Source organism: Rhipicephalus sanguineus, chromosome 2 (assembly GCF_013339695.2).
Source record: "Rhipicephalus sanguineus isolate Rsan-2018 chromosome 2, BIME_Rsan_1.4, whole genome shotgun sequence".
Classification (NCBI taxonomy): domain Eukaryota; kingdom Metazoa; phylum Arthropoda; class Arachnida; order Ixodida; family Ixodidae; genus Rhipicephalus; species Rhipicephalus sanguineus.
Window position 1 is genome coordinate 177,942,531 of NC_051177.1, and position 16,736 is coordinate 177,959,266.

The following is a 16,736-nucleotide window of genomic DNA, read 5'->3' on the forward strand; positions in this document are numbered from 1 at the left end:
GGTCCCTTGGTTGATTGAACTGTAATGTCGTATTAATTTTGTTAGGAATTACTTTTGTGAATAGCTTGTAGACAACGGACAGTAAGCTGATGGGCCTGTAATTTTTCAGGTCCTTGACGTCCCCTTTCTTATGGATCAAGCATGGTGGTCCGTAAATGCGGTAAAATGGCGGCAATGGGGATTTATTTATTGAATGAATGAAACAACTTTATTGCGAGATCCGGTAGTTGCTTTTCTCGGCCAGACCGCTCAGATGGAGGACGGAAGACCTTATCTTTCATTAGCCTCCCTGGCGTGCTGGATAGCCCAGGTTTGGTCCTGTTGATATTTCATAATAAACCTAAAAACTCTCATATTTCATAGGGGAACAGGCACATAAAGCAAAGCGACGTACGTTTACACGATGTAATACCTCTGTCACACAGGGTAACTTAAGAGCACTTTGAGCGAGTGCACTTCGCCAGTAGTGTCATTTGCACGCTGTCACACAGGAACGCTTAGTGACACTCGCTGCACAGTACACTTGCCGGCAAGTGCGTTCGCCAAACTCACTTCGCTGCGACGGAGTGTCTATCCTCGGCAGCAGTGGCTTGCAAATAAAGACGCTAATGCAAAACGCGACGATCATGGTACTGTTAAACCATCGTTCTCGTTATTAGGAACAGGATGTCGGAACGAAATGTTTTTCGTTTCGGTTTTAGTTTCGTTCCACCGCAAAAAGTTCCGTTCCGTTTCTGTTCCGGAACAAAAAAAAATGTTCCGTAACGGTTCGTAACGGTATTTTGTATGGAAAAATTTGAAGTTAAGGTAATCATTACGAACATTGGATTTGTGATGTAGTTACTTGCCCTGCTCTTAGGAAAGTGGGACAAGGGTAAAATACGTTCTTCAGAGGAGCGGAAGTAACTGTACCACGAATTTCAACCAACTAGCACAAACCAGTATTCATTTCAAAGTCATAGTATTTATTTTCTCAAAAGACAAATACGAATTTTTCAGTGGGCTCAATGCTTTGTGTCAAGAGAGTGAGCACGATCTCAGAAGCAGCACGTCATTGAGTGTACTCTCTGATGTGCGAGACCGCTGTTCTGATAAAGATATCGCCAGGCCTGCGCGACACACGCAGCACAGTCACAACGAAAGCTGGAAGAGCGGACTTTGTAGAGACCGCTGGAGAGTCTCTTGGGGCAATAATACAAGTACACATGCAAGGTACCCACTACGCCATAAATCATCCCAATTCTTCTGAAGTAGAGAAGTTCCGACTATGCCATTTTTCGTCATTCTTCGGAGTCTCGTGGTACACGCTACACATATGTAAGGCATTATGTGCACTTTGCGCTGTGACTGATGATGATAAAGAATTATGGCTGAGCACTTTGCAGTGGGTGGGAAGCAGTGTGGCGGAATGGGCGCCTCCATTCCATTTCAATTCCATTGCGGGAAATTAAAACTTGCCGCAATTTCATTCCTTTCAATTCCTCGGAATGAAAAAAGTTAGCGCGTTCGGACTTTGGGATTGGCCTGGCAATTCAATTCCATCTATGTAATTCCTCCACGTAAGAAATCTTGATAGTTTTATCGAGTTGAGAATGAACGCCCCATAAAGCTGATGTCATCAGATGCATTAAGAACCGCAAGAGTACGCAAAAAAGGTTACCAAGATCGAGGGATAATAGCTTGGTTACATATCTCGTGCAGTACAACCGCCCTACTAATTCCCATAGGGGCAGTTCTCCCGCTACCTATATATTTGCATGGTCACCATGTTTGAACGAATGCTGGTGTTTTAATATATTGTTTATGCTTAAATGTGTTAATGCTAAAATGACGACGTAGCCTATTTTTATGCTGAGAAAAGTAGTATTCAAGAAAACTAAGCAGATTTGCCACGCGTCTGGAGCGGTTGTGAATATGGAGAAAAATAAGATTTGGTTAATGAGGAATAAGACCCTCTAGATCTGCTGGTATTAGTTGGAACAGTGCACCGCTCGGGCACCTTGTGCCTTTGTATTGAATACGGAACACTGGGCCGCACTGCTCGTCAGCACTCACGCTTGTCAAGCGTTCCTCGCAAGCATAGAAGCTCTAGTGTGGCACTGTTGTGGAAGACCCGACTGCCACGCAGAGGGCGCGGGTTGAAATGCCATCCGATCCTAGAAATTTGTTTCTCATTTATTTTTTTATATCACGCGTTAGCGGTCATGGACGCCGGCGGCGGTGGACAATCATGGCGCCAAAATCAGCTGTTGTGATCTCATAACAGCTTTCGCTGTAACAAACTTCGGCGCCGACCATGCCCTCTCTACGCTGACCTGCGTGACAGGCGCGCAAAAATCTACTTGCGTTAATATAAACGTCTCTGGTTGCCACTGTTTTCGTTTTTCGCACAATTTCAACATATTTTTGCTTTGGAATTCCTGCCTGAGGTACGCGCTAATACCGTACCCTAAGATATGCTCACACTGCACGAGCTCAGTTGCTCCGGATTGCGAAGTTTTCTCGTGAACCGAAAAACGATGGAAAAAATTTCGTTTTCACTCCGGAACGAAATAATAGATAAAGTTTCGGTTACGTTTTCGTTCCGGTCCAAAATATCGTTTTTTTTTTTCGTTTTTCGTTTTCGGTTTTCGTTCCGTTCCGACACCCTGATTAGGAATACTGCCATGTATTCAAACAAATGATACTACAACAAAAAACCTCGCTACTCTCGCCCTCGGGCAGTTTGCGGTCACGTCCGTTAGGGGTATGCGGGAGTCGGGAGCACATGCCGTGCAATGGCCGCGTCCGTCACGTTGTTTACTTTCTTGCAGATGTGCAGGTCAGTCATTCTTTAATAATTTGCGATGGCGTGTGCTACGGGTGCCACTTCCGCGAAGACAACGTGGTCCGACGCAGAGACGTGGGCGCTTATACGCCTTTGGGAGGAGCAAATGAGTGCTGCCAAAACACGCTAGTCCGCCATTTTTGTTTTCAATTCGTCTTGGTTATCATACTATCTTGTCTCGGCTCGCGATGGCCAATGACGTTATGCGGTTGCAATATTTACTTCTTTTACTCGCAAAGTTCATTGTAAATTATGTTCATGCCTATAATAAGCAATTAAACTGCGAGCATTGCGAAAAATAACAAATATATGTTGCGCTACTGAACCACCAATTGCCACTGCCATTATTTTCAAAGCACACTTCTCTTTCCCGTGTAGCAGCGCGCCGCCAAAGTGACACTCTGTGAGCGTCAGTGCACTCGCTCAAAATGACACTAAATTTGCCAGTGTGACCGAGGTATAAGACAAGATTATACAAAATAACGAAAGCGAGCTTAATACACCAATAAAAAAACAAGATGGAAATTAGAGGAGAAATGGAAGACTGACTAATGAAAACATAAACTAAAGGCACTAACAAATACAGTATACAAGGAAAAAAAGTAAAATGAAGTCTTGTTCAGAAGATACAGGAGTTTGCAATTTTCAACATACCGACAATATTTTCATGCCATCCATTGCATTTATCCGTGTCATCAACATTTATGTGTGTTGCTAATCTTTCCCCCTTTTACGATGTTTGCTTTTTAGATGTTTGCGAATTAACAGATGTTCATGAACAGATGTCTGTGTCACCGTTTTTTATGTTGTTTTCTTCTTTTTTTCTGTGCGTGTGCGCGGGAAAGCTGATGAACTGTTTAAGCGCTGGCGCTTACGTTTGATGCACTAGTTCTCGATGGTGAAATTCTGCGACGTATTTTATTTTAGGGGCGAAGCTCCTTAAGGCGGCACCCGCTCGTCCCTCGTAATCGTCGTCGTCGTAGTAGTAGTAGTAGTCGTAGTCCGTAACAAGTCTTACGCTTTGACCTCCAAGGTGGTGCCGGTGGGAGATTTTTCCTGTGCGTTGTTGAACAATAAAAAATTCGCAGCGTGCGCGTTAACTAAAAGCCGAATTCTTCTGTCTCTCATTCCCCATTAGCAGCCATTGGCATGTTCCAGGAGGAAACGTTAGTAGAAGTAGAAGTGTAAGTGTTAGCTAAAAGCCGACTTCTTCTGTCTCTCATTCCCATTAGCAGCCATTGTTTACCTCCAAGGTAGTGCCTGGTGAGATTTCTCCTGTGCGTGATTAAACAATAAAGATTTTGTTCAAAAACGCCGTTGATTGATGAAATAAACCAACGAAAGACGCCAGATGTTTAGTAAAAGCAGAACGAAAGAACGCCAGATGTTTCTAAAGGAAAAACGAAAAGACGCCAGCTGCTTAACGAAAGACGCCAGATTTTTCTAAAGCAATGGTTTTCTAAACAATGAAAATTCACAGCGTAAATGTAAAATTAAAGTGAGCTGCAAGTCGTCATAACTCATCGAACCTTTAGTATAAACGCGCCCGATCTCACGTCGGTGATGATGTACTGGGCAGAATTCACGGAAGATTCACGGTTTACCGATGAACCTCCGCAGCTTCGCCCACTCATCATCATTCACTCCGTGGATATGCTGCGATTTTTTCTGTTCTATTTCCATATCAGTTTCCTCTTATGCATCAACCACTCCTGCCTGAGGCCTTATATGAGAAGCCGGCGGTACTTCTGAAACAAATAGAATAAATAAATAAATAAATAAGTAAAATATTATAAATGGGCGTGTACAATAGTCATAAAAATATTTCACGAATGATCACAACAGGAAAATTCTACACTGAAGAACCTATGTAGAAACTTTAAAACAGTACGCGTAATGGATATTACTAGTTACTAAAAAATCGTGAAATCGGCTTCAGTGGCAATATGGGATGGCATGTTATCCCATGCTTTCCATGGTTATTTCAATGGTTATTCTATATTCGGGGATTCAAGGAGTTAGCATACAGCTGAGCGACAAGTTAAACGTTTTGACTTGAACGAATGGTCTGTGCGCGGAAACACGGTTGTTGGTGCTTCGAAGACGCGGTGAAGATATGGGTGATAGTAAAGTGTGAAAAAGCGAAAGGCGTGCAGTTCTGCGGCGATGAGGTAAGTCGTCAAGCTTAGCGCGAGCTTTTAGTGCTGAAATGCTATACTCGGGTACAATTCAAGAAAAAATTGGCTTTTCGCCGTCAAAGTACGCCCCTCCAGCTAGTGAATTGGCGGTGTCATCGTGACGTCGTGGCCGACCGCCTTCGCGCATTGCTTACTTGAGAAATCAAAAAGCGTGTTCATCAGCACTTACGGGCCTCCACCAAAATGGCCGCCTCCGCTGTTCGCTACAATCCATCGGCGGCGTCAGTGGTTCGCGCTCTCGCAACCTAACTTTCATTCCAATTGGAAGTCCACGAAAAGCCTTGTGTGTATTGTGAACAGTGTTGGGTAACGACGATCGCCGTGGTGTTTCGTTTGCTGTATAAGCGCACGGCGCTGCCTGAAAACAGCTGCCAATATTTGCGCCGTTTATCGGCGCTCCAATACCTTGTGATCGTCATCATTCTCTGTGGGTGTTTTGTATTGAGTACGAGGTGTTGCGTGTTCTGCCGTTTTGTCCCTCCTGCGTCTGTGGTGTACGTTTTTACATACGCCTGTTGTCAGACCAGTGACTGTGACACATGGCAATAACTGCTTGTTTATTTCTCATTGATTACGCCAGTAATTTTGTAATATTTCTGTTGTGCATAGCGCACGACGTTAACGGGTGGTGCGCGCTTATTGCGCCCACAGAACTGATGGCTGTCTGGCTTAGAATCTTTCAAACGGGGGCCACTTCGTTATTCTTTCGCTTATTGCTCGTCGGGGCGCAATTACGCCTGTTTTTGTGGAGGCGATGACTCACACAGACGATGCTGCGCGGGTTGCAACTCACTACTCCAGCTGACGAATAATCTCTTTCACGTGTGGTATTCTAACGGGGAAATAAAAGAAATTGAACCAAATTTTTATATTCGCTCAAAACTAAGGCTCCCAGAGGAACTACTTTACGGCGCGGACGCACTCAAAGAAGCTTAGGTCCAAGCGCTGCTTTAGGCGCAAGGCGGTCGGTCGCGAATCACGATGACACGACGACGGCATTAAGGCCGAGACAGACGGTACGATTTTCCATGCGATGTGACGGCCGACACAGCGGTGAGGGAGAGGGAATGGTGGCTGTCCGATGCTACGAAAGGTCACCATTCCGGTGTCCCCACCGCCGTGTCGGACGTCACATCGCATGGAAAATCGCATCGTCTGTCTCAGCCTTTAGGTGGAGGGGAGCGCTTTGATGGCGAAAAGCAGCTTTTTTCTCCACTTGTACCGCAGTATAGTACAGGGCGAGTAGTCGCAAAAGATGAAACCGACTGCACGGTTTTGCAGAGATTCGATTTCATGGGTGGTATAGATTTGTGTAGGATCCCAGGTATGTAATCCTTACTTGACTTTAGGGCGTATTTTTACGGTCTATGCTAGTCTACGGAGATTATCTGGAGCATGCCTGATGTTGCGTTTGAGGACACCTAATTAGCGGTTAGCTGAGTTAGTACCAACGTCAGGCGGATGTGATGATGCCACGTAAGGTGAGACTGTAAGTGAACACCAAGGTGCTTATATGAATTTGTAAATTCAATTGTGTGGCTATTGATTACGTAGGATGTCGGAATGCGGTGGTTGCGCTTTCTAAAGGATAAGAAGTGTGTTTTAGCTACATTGAGAGTTATCAACCATGTTGAACACCATGTATTAATTGCGTTAAGGACACCTTGAAGAATATTTTTGTCACTGTCACATGCAATTATTTGACATAACCGGGAAACGTATGATGCGAGAGGACACACAGTAAGGGAAGTCATTATATAAAATAAGGAAAAGGAAAGTACCAAGAACGCTGCCCTGTGGAACACCGGAGGTTACGTTGGTGGATGAGGAGGTGCTTTTATAACAGATAAGTACTGCAAACTGGATTATAGGAAATCCTGAATCAATGCAATAACGGTTGCGTGTATGTTGAGGTTCATTAGCTTTGTTAATAGCCCATGGCGAGGAGCGCGATCGAAAGCTTTTGAGAAAAAAAAACGCCAGGTCTGCGTGGAAAGCGCAGCACAGTCACAGCGAAAGCTCGAAGAGTGGCATTTCTAGAGCCCGTTATAAACTCTTTTGTTGCTACAAATAGAAGTACACTAGCAACGTACCCACTACGCCACAAATCATAATTTTTGGGAAGTTGGGAAGCACCCACCAAGACATTACTCGTCATTCTGCGGAGCAGCGAGGTGCCATCTGTAGGGCGTTATGTGCAGGTTCTTGATGCGACGGCTTATGACGATGAAGAATTATGACTGAGACTTTTGTAATGGGTTTGAAGCTTTAAATGACCCACTAGTTACGTAATTCGCATTGTGTGACGCCCGGTCGTTATTTCACTCTCCCACCACGCTTTATAACGTATGCTAACGGGAGAAAGAGATAGACAGAGTGAATTATCTTTATTGAGACCCTGAAGAAATGGATCATGGGAGCCTAATGGGCATCCTAGGCAACCAATAGAAGTGCACCTGCGAGGAACCCACTACGCTATTATTCATCATAAGTCTTGTGAAGTGGGGAAACGGCCACTATGCAATTTTTCGTCATTGTGCGGAGAACCGTGCTACCTGCTAAACACCTGTAAGGCATTATGTGCCCTTTGTTGATGCTGTGGCTGATGACGATGAAGAATTATGGTACAAACCTTTGTAATGGGTTGGAAGCATTCAACAACCCACTCGCTGCGCACTTCACATTGTGTTACGCCTGGTTACAGAATTCGCGTTGTGTGACCATTGGTTGTTATTTTACTCTTCTACCACGCTACACTATGAACACGAATATGGGCACGAAGAACGAAAGCACTGTACAGACCGAACCACAGCTAGACAGTCCTCCTCAGTGATCGTATAATGATCCGCGTTTGTCAGTATGCGGCTTGCTTACGCGATGACCATCTCACGTAAGGACGTCCCTTACTGCAGGAAATAAAGTTAATTGCGTCACCACTATCGTCCGTTTGCAGGAGTGTTCATGCGGTTACATCCGAATGGCGAAGTACTGATTCAGAATTGTGAGCATGTTTCCTGGGTTATGAAAGGGAAAATTGCTAGTGGCTTCCCGCTACAAATGGGTAATGGCAATTTTCCCTATCATAGCTCTTTCTCAACTTTGCGGGATTACGCACTACTGATTTCCCATATTCAGTGTTTATGTGCTTCGCATTCACTAATTCACCCTCGCCCCGCCAGTTGCAAGCTTCCTGGTTATATCAATGCGTATAGTGACCGCAACGGATAGGCGTTCGCCCCGCGTCTCATCGCGAACGAGGATGTATTTTTGTTACAACTAGGAAACTTTACTTTTCGATAAATATGTATTGACGTCTTTGTAGCTTTGTGTTAAAAAGAAATGAATGCCGGTTTACCCTTTGATAACTCTTCGACCGCCTTGCGGAATTACTCAGAAATGAGTGCTTCAGAAATCTGTTCATTATTTATCAAATAAAGATCACATAGGACGTCATAACCTCTGTGCGTCTGATACATAGGAATGTCAACAAAGATGCACGTCCGATCCACATGTTCGAATGAGGATCAGTCGAATTACAACATTTCATCTCTAGTAGACAGCATAAATATCGTGTCCCAAAATGGTCTGACTACTCTGAAAACAGGCAGACAATCTGATGGCGACTTTTACAGTACTTATGCTTTTGCCCCTTGCCGTGGCAGAGGCTTTCTTTAATCTGCACAATTTGGTCAAAAACCCGGATCTTTCTAAGTTTCAAGACCCCAAAAAGGTGATTATTTTTCCTGTTCATTGTTATTAGAGCGAATGAAGCTTAGTTTTGTGATGATACTTACTGTTCTACTAATATTGCTTACTATATTTTGGTTTTTATGACGCACACGCTTTGTCATGCTGTTCCCAAAAAGGTTTAACATGTCTTCATAATTACGTTGCAGCTGCCACTGCATGCAAAAGAGATCCAGCATCGTAAAAAATTCAGCTATATCCCGCACATACTGGGAGCCAATTAAATGCGATGCAGTCAGCGAGTAGATTACTGTGAGGCATTTTATCACTTGAGCCATGTCTCATCAGGTGGATCGACGGCTCTGTGTAAATATAGCTGTTGTATTCCCGTCGTGTGCTTACCGGGCACATCGACCGCACTGGCGTGTAAACGGCCGTTATGGTCGACATAAATGGTTCGACATAATGTAGGCACTATCGTTACAGCGCAGACGTCACTTAGATCGAAATTATGTGTATGCAGCCTTTGTTGGCATATTCTTGCGGTGACGAGCAACGCTTGTCGATTCATTAGAGAACATGTGTAATGTTTACTACATTGTTATAAAGAGGATAGGCAACGTTACAACAAGAATTCTCGTTAGACATGCACTATCATGCACCACAACTGGTATTAGGCAGTGGTTGACGTAATGGATGTACTTACTGTCTGTACCGTGGGGTTGCTGCCTAACAGTCGCTGCAACACATTTGTCAGCTTCTATGCACTACATTGAATTTATTTGTTATGCCACACTGTATGTCTCTCGTTTAACCCACGCAAAGTGTCTTATGAAGTTTTTTATTGCTTATGTTTTTTGTTGTTCCTGGGTTGGTATAGACTGCGGATCACGTACGGCGCGTACCCGCGTTCCACGGACCGTGTACAGCATATAGTAGTCCACGACGTAGTACGGCCGAAACAAAGAGAGGCGACCGTGCTCGACTCGACTGCAACTTGGCATTCCTTGGCATTCCTTGGCATTACTAATATCACTTCGTATCGCCAGGACCAGCTAGGAACCAATCAGCTCCGCTGTGCCTTCAGCCCTGCTCCAATAGTGCAAGCTATGCTCGGCTATTTTTTTTATTACACCCAACATTCACGCAGGAATAGGTAGCTCGACAAGCAGTCATTCAGAATAAACGTTTCTATAATCGACGTTTGAGTGTATGACGGTTCATTATGGTAAAGCCAAGCAGTGGCATTGAGCTCAACTGCAAGAAAAGCCGGAATAGCATGTTGAATAATGTAGAATAACCTGTTAGCCGTCGCATGTTCACAGTCACTGACGTCCTGATGTTTTCATCCCACATAAACATGTTGTATACCTGGTGGCGATTTGTGCAATGAAAGTCGATGCGCGGTAGCATGCTGCGGCCAATACGTTTTGCATGACATCGTGAGAAGCGGCCACCCGGGACATGTCGGTGCTAAGTCGTCAGCGTTAAATGACAAACTTGTTGGTGTTTAATACGCAAGCATGCACAGTCAAAGCGTGAAAACCTATGGTAGAAAGCAAACCAACATATGTTTAGTCTGACAGCAATATGTCAAGATATACAAAATATCACGAAAACAAAAACTGGCACACATGCACTGGAATGTTCAATGGATGCGACGCAATACAAGCAGCAGAAAACTATTCATAGGTGAAAGAATTAGGGCACCAGGCAAATTATATTTCGCTAAACATTCATACGAGTATGGTAAACAGCGCCTGATTAAAAGGAAGTTAAAAAAGTTATCGCAGCTTTGCACTAGGGGTGCCAAGCGTGAAGTTACAGTGCAGCTAAGAGGCTTTCCTGATTTCTCTTAATTTTTTCTTTGCTTCTTTTCTTTCTTTCTCTTTCTCTCTGTTTCTTGCATCTCTTTTTTGTATCTATTTCTTTCTATTTCTCTGTTTCTCTCTGTATTCATTTCTCTTTCTCGCTCTTTCTATCGTCATCTCTCTTCCTTGCCTTTCTCTCTCTCTGCTTCATTCTTTCTGTTTCTTTGTTTCTATTTATTTCTCTCCTTCTTTCTCTTTGTGCCTTGCTCTCCGTTTTTTTCTATATCTTTTTCGTGTCTGTTTATGTCTTTATTCCGTTTCATTTTATCTTTTACTGCCTGTTTCTTTCCATAACTTTCCCTATCTCTTGCTCTTTCTTTCTGCGTATTTTCTATCTCTTTCTATTTCTCTCTCTTTTCGCGTGTTCGTTTGCGTTTGACAATCACACCTGTACACGATGGTGGGGCTTGCCCAATTCCTGTGGCGCAGACCCACCTGAGGAGTTTTGGACGACGGAGCACAAGTTAGCAACAGCTTAATCAGCTTCGCCGTTAAAATAAAACAAACAGATGGCACATGGATGTCCGGCAACGTTCACAAGCCTTAGCAGATGAAGGCGAGCAGTCTCGCACAGTGCTTGCGAGTTTTCGTGCGTCTGATGGAATATCAGCACTGATTTTCCATGGGAGTCTAGTTCATACGGTTTCCGTGAAGTGGATTGAGCTACCTTGAGAGGAAATAACCGCAGGCTTGGTAGCAAAGCTTGTTTGACGTATCTTCGTCAAATAGTCTTTCAGATATTGTTAAGCAGCCAGGCCATACTAGGCGATGCTAACTGCTTCTAGGAGAGCGACAGGGTTCAGCTTCTATGCGCTACTCGACGAGACAAGACAAGAGTAAAATGGTTAGCAGGGGGATGTTCTGCATTTAGATACTATTTCTTTCCTGAGTTTCTCTGCCTGTGGGAATAGGGATCCAGTTAGTTCGCCTCATTGTCTCCCAACGTAACCCGAATATACATTTGCCGGGCCCCATTTGACAAGGGGCTACAGTGATCGAGTTCGTCAGGCACCGGCGTCCCATACATACCTCGCAGATGTGCTCTCGTGGGAACTGTTCGTCACTACGTTTGCGGACGACGCGTTGCACTGGTCATATGTTGTTCAGTATAGTAGACCGTGATCTCTGTTTTGAACGGCTCCCGCAGCCCCCACAGGAACAAGAGGACAAAACATGCTTAAACAGGAAATGGTCAAATATCAACAACCCTTTCGGGCCCGCTCCGCTCGAAAGATACAACATTCTCTTATGGGCAAGCGCTGCCCCTTAAAAGGAGGCTTCACGATGTCGACTCTTTGGCTGCGGCGCCCGTTAAGCAGCGTGTCGCTTCATTTAAAAATGACATTCCCTGACAAATTCGTTAACCATCGTAAAGTTTTTTCCTCATGACCTTTCATCACGCACTGTTTTAACAGCGAGACTCTTTAAGGCGGCCGTAATGTCGACCCTGACTCAAGCTTATCATCAACATGAGCAGGTACCTCCCACAGAATCTGGGCAAATCCCACTAGTCACCGCTACGGCGTGGCCTTCTATTAGCCCCGCGTAGAACATTGGCGGCGCGGCAGTCGCGGCTATGTGACGTCACGGCAAGGACTGCCTTGCTCCGCAGCCGAGGATCGCCTTTTTCTGCGCCCGCCGTGCACCCCCTCTTTTGCGATTTCATGAAATGCAAATCTCCCAAGGTGGAAGGTGGAATTTTTCGCTACTTGCGCAAGTTAAGTGAGCTGTAGAAAGTTTAGATAGTATAGCTTATGATGGGAAAACTTGCCGTCCAAACGGAAGATTCACTATTAAAATGGTGAAGCAGAACAGCAAGATATTTGCTGTTTTTCACCGCGCACTCCAAGAAATCGGGACTAACGTTTACGCTAATGGTTATAACTTCATTACAATTTGGCGTAGACTTTACGGTTAAAACATGTCCCCCAAAAAATTACAAATGAAATTAGCACGCTTTTAATTCACTAACTACATGGTGGTTTATCGTATATGTTATGTCTGCCTCTGCAGCTTATGTAGGCGATTTCACTGAATTGCGCTTTCTGCAACGCGAGACTTTTGATGAATATATCTATGATGAAGAATCACTTAATATATCAGGAACTTTAAACAAAATAATACTGACACACACGCAATCGTTTCGGAAATGCTAAGATGCTTGTATACTCTGATTATGTAAAGATTTCTTCCCAACAGTCGTCTGAGATTATTTGGCGTACTCCCTGATTTGCATGAACTGCTGGTCCGATCAACCGCCACATAACAAGCGGTAATGTTAAATTCACGTGGGTGCACTGCTGATAGCAATGGTTGTCAAAACAAACGCCTGAAAGTCGAATTCCGTTTCCATAGCGCTCTGTTTCCATAGCGCTCTCAGCGACGTAGCCCACGTAATAATCAAACGTCCTTCGCCTATATGAGTCTATAACTGGTCTTGCGCGTCATGTCCACATACAGGTTCCTGATGCTCAGGGGTTATCAAATGCAAGAAAAAATAATTGAGAACCTTGCTATCTAAACTGGTGCTGACGAGTATAACTGCTGCGTGAGTCACAATCTGCGTGAGTCACAATCTGACACAATCTGAGTCACAATGCTGCGTGAGTCACAATCTAACAGCAATAAGAATTCTCCCCAATTAACCTCAGCTTGCTTTGTAGTGAAATCAAGTCCCGAATTTGTTGCTAGGAACACGGGAAACTAAACAACATGATGAGTGAACGAGTACACAAGAAAATAAACATAACTGCAGCGGTATTCTCGGGCGAGTGCTTTAGTGATATTTTTCGAGCCTCGACAATGCGTGCGTTTTTAACGCGATAGCGTTACGTAGCTCATTTCGCAGAAATTCCACCGTCGGCGTCGGTGACGGCTTCGATGGTTGTGAGCGAAAAAGCGTCCGTGACCGAAAAATCGAGAAAGATGCAAATAAAATCAGCAATAAAAATTGGGGGCCGCTTAAGCTTCGCCTTTAAGAGTTGAACGCGATAGCGATATCCTGCCCCTAGTGCGCACTTCGAACACTACGAGTGTTTAATACCCCGGTCACACTGGCAAATTTAGTGTCATTTTGAGCGAGTGCACTTACGCTCACAGAGTGTCACTTTGGCGGCGCGCTGCTACACGAGAAAGAGAAGTGTGCTTTGGAAATGATAGCAGTGGCAATTGGTGGTTTAGTAGCGCGACATATATTTGTTATTTTTGGCAATGCTCGCTGTTTAATAGCATATTATAGGCATGAACATAATTTACAATACATTTTGCGCGCAAATGAAGTAAATATTGCAACCGCGTAACATAATCGCGAGCCGAGACAACACAGTGTCATATCAAAGACGAATCGACAACAAAAATGGTGGACTCCGGTGCAGAAGGAACGCGTAGTGGTGACAGGCGTTTGGAGCGTGTTTTGGCAGCACTCATTTGCTCCTCCCAAAGGTGTATGAGGCCCGCGTCTCTTCGTCGGATCACGTTGTCTTCGTGGAAGTGGCACACGTGGCACACGCCATCGCAAATGACTAAAGAATGACTGACCTGCACGTCTGCAAAGAAGTAAATAACGCGACGGACGCGGCCATTGCACGGCATGTGCTCCCGCATCCCCCTAGCGGACGTCACCGCAAACTGCCCGAGGGCGAGAGTAGCGAGGTTTTTTGTTGTAGTATGATTTGTTTGAATACATGGCAGTATTCCTAATAACGAGAACGATGGTATAAAAATACCATGATCGCCGCGTTTTGCATTAGCGTATTTATTTGCAAGCCACTGCTACCGAGGCTAGACACTCCGTCGCAGCGAAGTGAATTTGGCGAACGCACTTGCCGGCAAGTGTACTTTGCAGCGAGTGTCACTAAGCGTTCCTGTGTGACAGCGTGCAAATGACACTAGCGGCGAAGTGCATTCCCTCAAAGTGCACTTAAGCTGCCCTGTGTGACAGGGGTATAACAGAATGCGCGCACTAAGTTGTGTGGCTTATGTAATGCGTACCATGCTTTAAACCAGAAACTTTTTCGAAGTTGCGATGCACCCACTACGTGGCCTTAAGGGAATACGCGCAGTAATGTACGTGCCTTTTGTAATGGGTGGCTGTCTTTAAACCACCAAGTCGTTACGATATTGACATGGTGTGACGCCTGATGGTAATGCACGCTTGTACCACGCAATATTACTGCGATATTACATCTCGTACTGTGACATCTGTATACAGGAAGCATTTTTGGGAAGCATGAATGTTACTTTCAGTGCAGCTTCAAGCAGAGGCGTGGCTGTGTGGTAGTCCGCCGCGGTGGTATAGCGGTTACGGTGCTCGGCTGCTGACCCGAAGGTGGCGGGTTCGATCCCGGCCGCGGCGGTCGCATTTCGATGGAGGCGAAATGGTAGAGGCCCGTGTACCTAGATTTAGGTGCACGTTAAAGAACACCAGATGGTCGAAATTTCCGGAGCCCTCCACTACGGCGTCTCTCATAATCATATCGTGGTTTTGGGACGTAAAACCCCAGATATTATTATTAGTGGCTCTGTGGTAGAACACCTGCTTGCCACGCGGGCGGCCTGGGTTCGCTTCTCACTCGTACCCAACATTTTTATTATTTATTTTATTTGCAGCTTTTTCGATTTTTCGGTCACGGACAAGGTGATGATTTTTCGCTCACAACCAACGGTGCCGACGCCGACGGCGGAATTTCTGCGATACGAGCTCTTTAACGCTGTCGCGTTAAAAGCTTTCGGTCTCATTGAGGATTGAGCCCGGGCCGTTTGCGTGGCAAGCCGGTGTCCTACCACAAAGTGACGATGTTACAAGCACCAGCTTCAAAAAAAAAACACTACGTAAATGTCATCTTCTGGAAGGAGTCTATTTACCCTATTTTGTTCGGCAGGTGTCACAACAAAAATGAGGCCATTCGGCGATCTGTAGGCGCATTGGCGAGGCCAACAAACTATGTTTTTTGCGCGACACCATGCTTCCAAAATAGCAACGATAGTGCACCCAATGCCGCTAAAAACAAACAGACACAAACTTTCAAACAGCTCCAAAAATGGACAACTATGTCCATCTAGCGGAAAACATATCAATCAAACAGCAAACATTAGATCATGTGCTGCCATCTGTGAAGCATTGTAGGAGAGATGTCTCGACTACAGCAGAGCCTATGTGTTTAGAATAACAGAGAGCTGAGCTAGTTGGTAAGTGTTCATTCTAAAAAGATAGGGCGTGGAAACACGGACACAAGAAAGAAGTCAGGACACCACAAACGTCGAAGACACCACAAACGGCGTTTGTGGTGTCCTGACTTCCTTCTTGTATCCGTGTTTGCACGCCCTGTCTTTTTAGAAGGAGCCTATGTGGTTCCGCCGTTCTAGCACAGGGAAGTGCTTTAGATTGAAGACGTGTACCATTGCTATAGATACATCGCGCGCGCGCGCGCGCCTCCGTGCGTCTGCATGTGTGTTTGTGCAACACACATTAATAAGTATGTACTTAGTGGTTGAAGTGCGCATTAGGGGCCGGATTTCGCTATCGCATTCAACTCTTAATGTTGTGTGCATGACGTCATTTTTGGCAAAGCGGAATTGAGGGAACCGAGGAGCCACTAGAGCGTGTGCTATCCGCAAGGCAACAATCTTGTGTATTTGGCCAGCGTTTCGTTGGCTGGGCGTGTGAATTTCAATTCCTTGTGGCAGTGCGCGCGATGGGCGGAAAGTGGTATTGCGTTGTGGGCTGCACACGATGCTCCATTGGCCGTCACAAAACACTCGCACCTAACTATTACCCTGTGTTTTAGCTAGCAATGCCGGTTTACCGCACGGAAAGTGCGATAATACCGCACCGGCTAAAGAATACACATGTGTGAACATTACCGTACGGAAACATTTTCCGTAACATATACAGGGTGCAACGTGACCGGGCCTATCGGTGTACGGTGAGCTACGTGTCGTGCGAAATACCGCAGCCGCAGCCTTCTAACGTTGATGCGAAAGGTGGCTCGCACTTGGCTTATATTAAATTCCTTCGGCCCTACCAATGCGATGTTGAACGTCGCTATTGCCAAACTTATGCACTCCCATAGCAATATTAAGAAGTTTTAGTTAGTCCGCAAACTAATCAACGATAGCATTTTACCCGATCGCGGCCCCACAAAGTTGAGCCGT

General features: G+C 45.1%; 1 pseudogene; it reads left to right on the plus strand.

Annotated features, from left to right (window-relative positions):
- Positions 1-8,641: 8,641 nt before the first annotated feature.
- The window catches only part of LOC119383880 (uncharacterized), a 73,563-nt pseudogene continuing 65,468 nt past the window's right edge, over positions 8,642-16,736 (plus strand).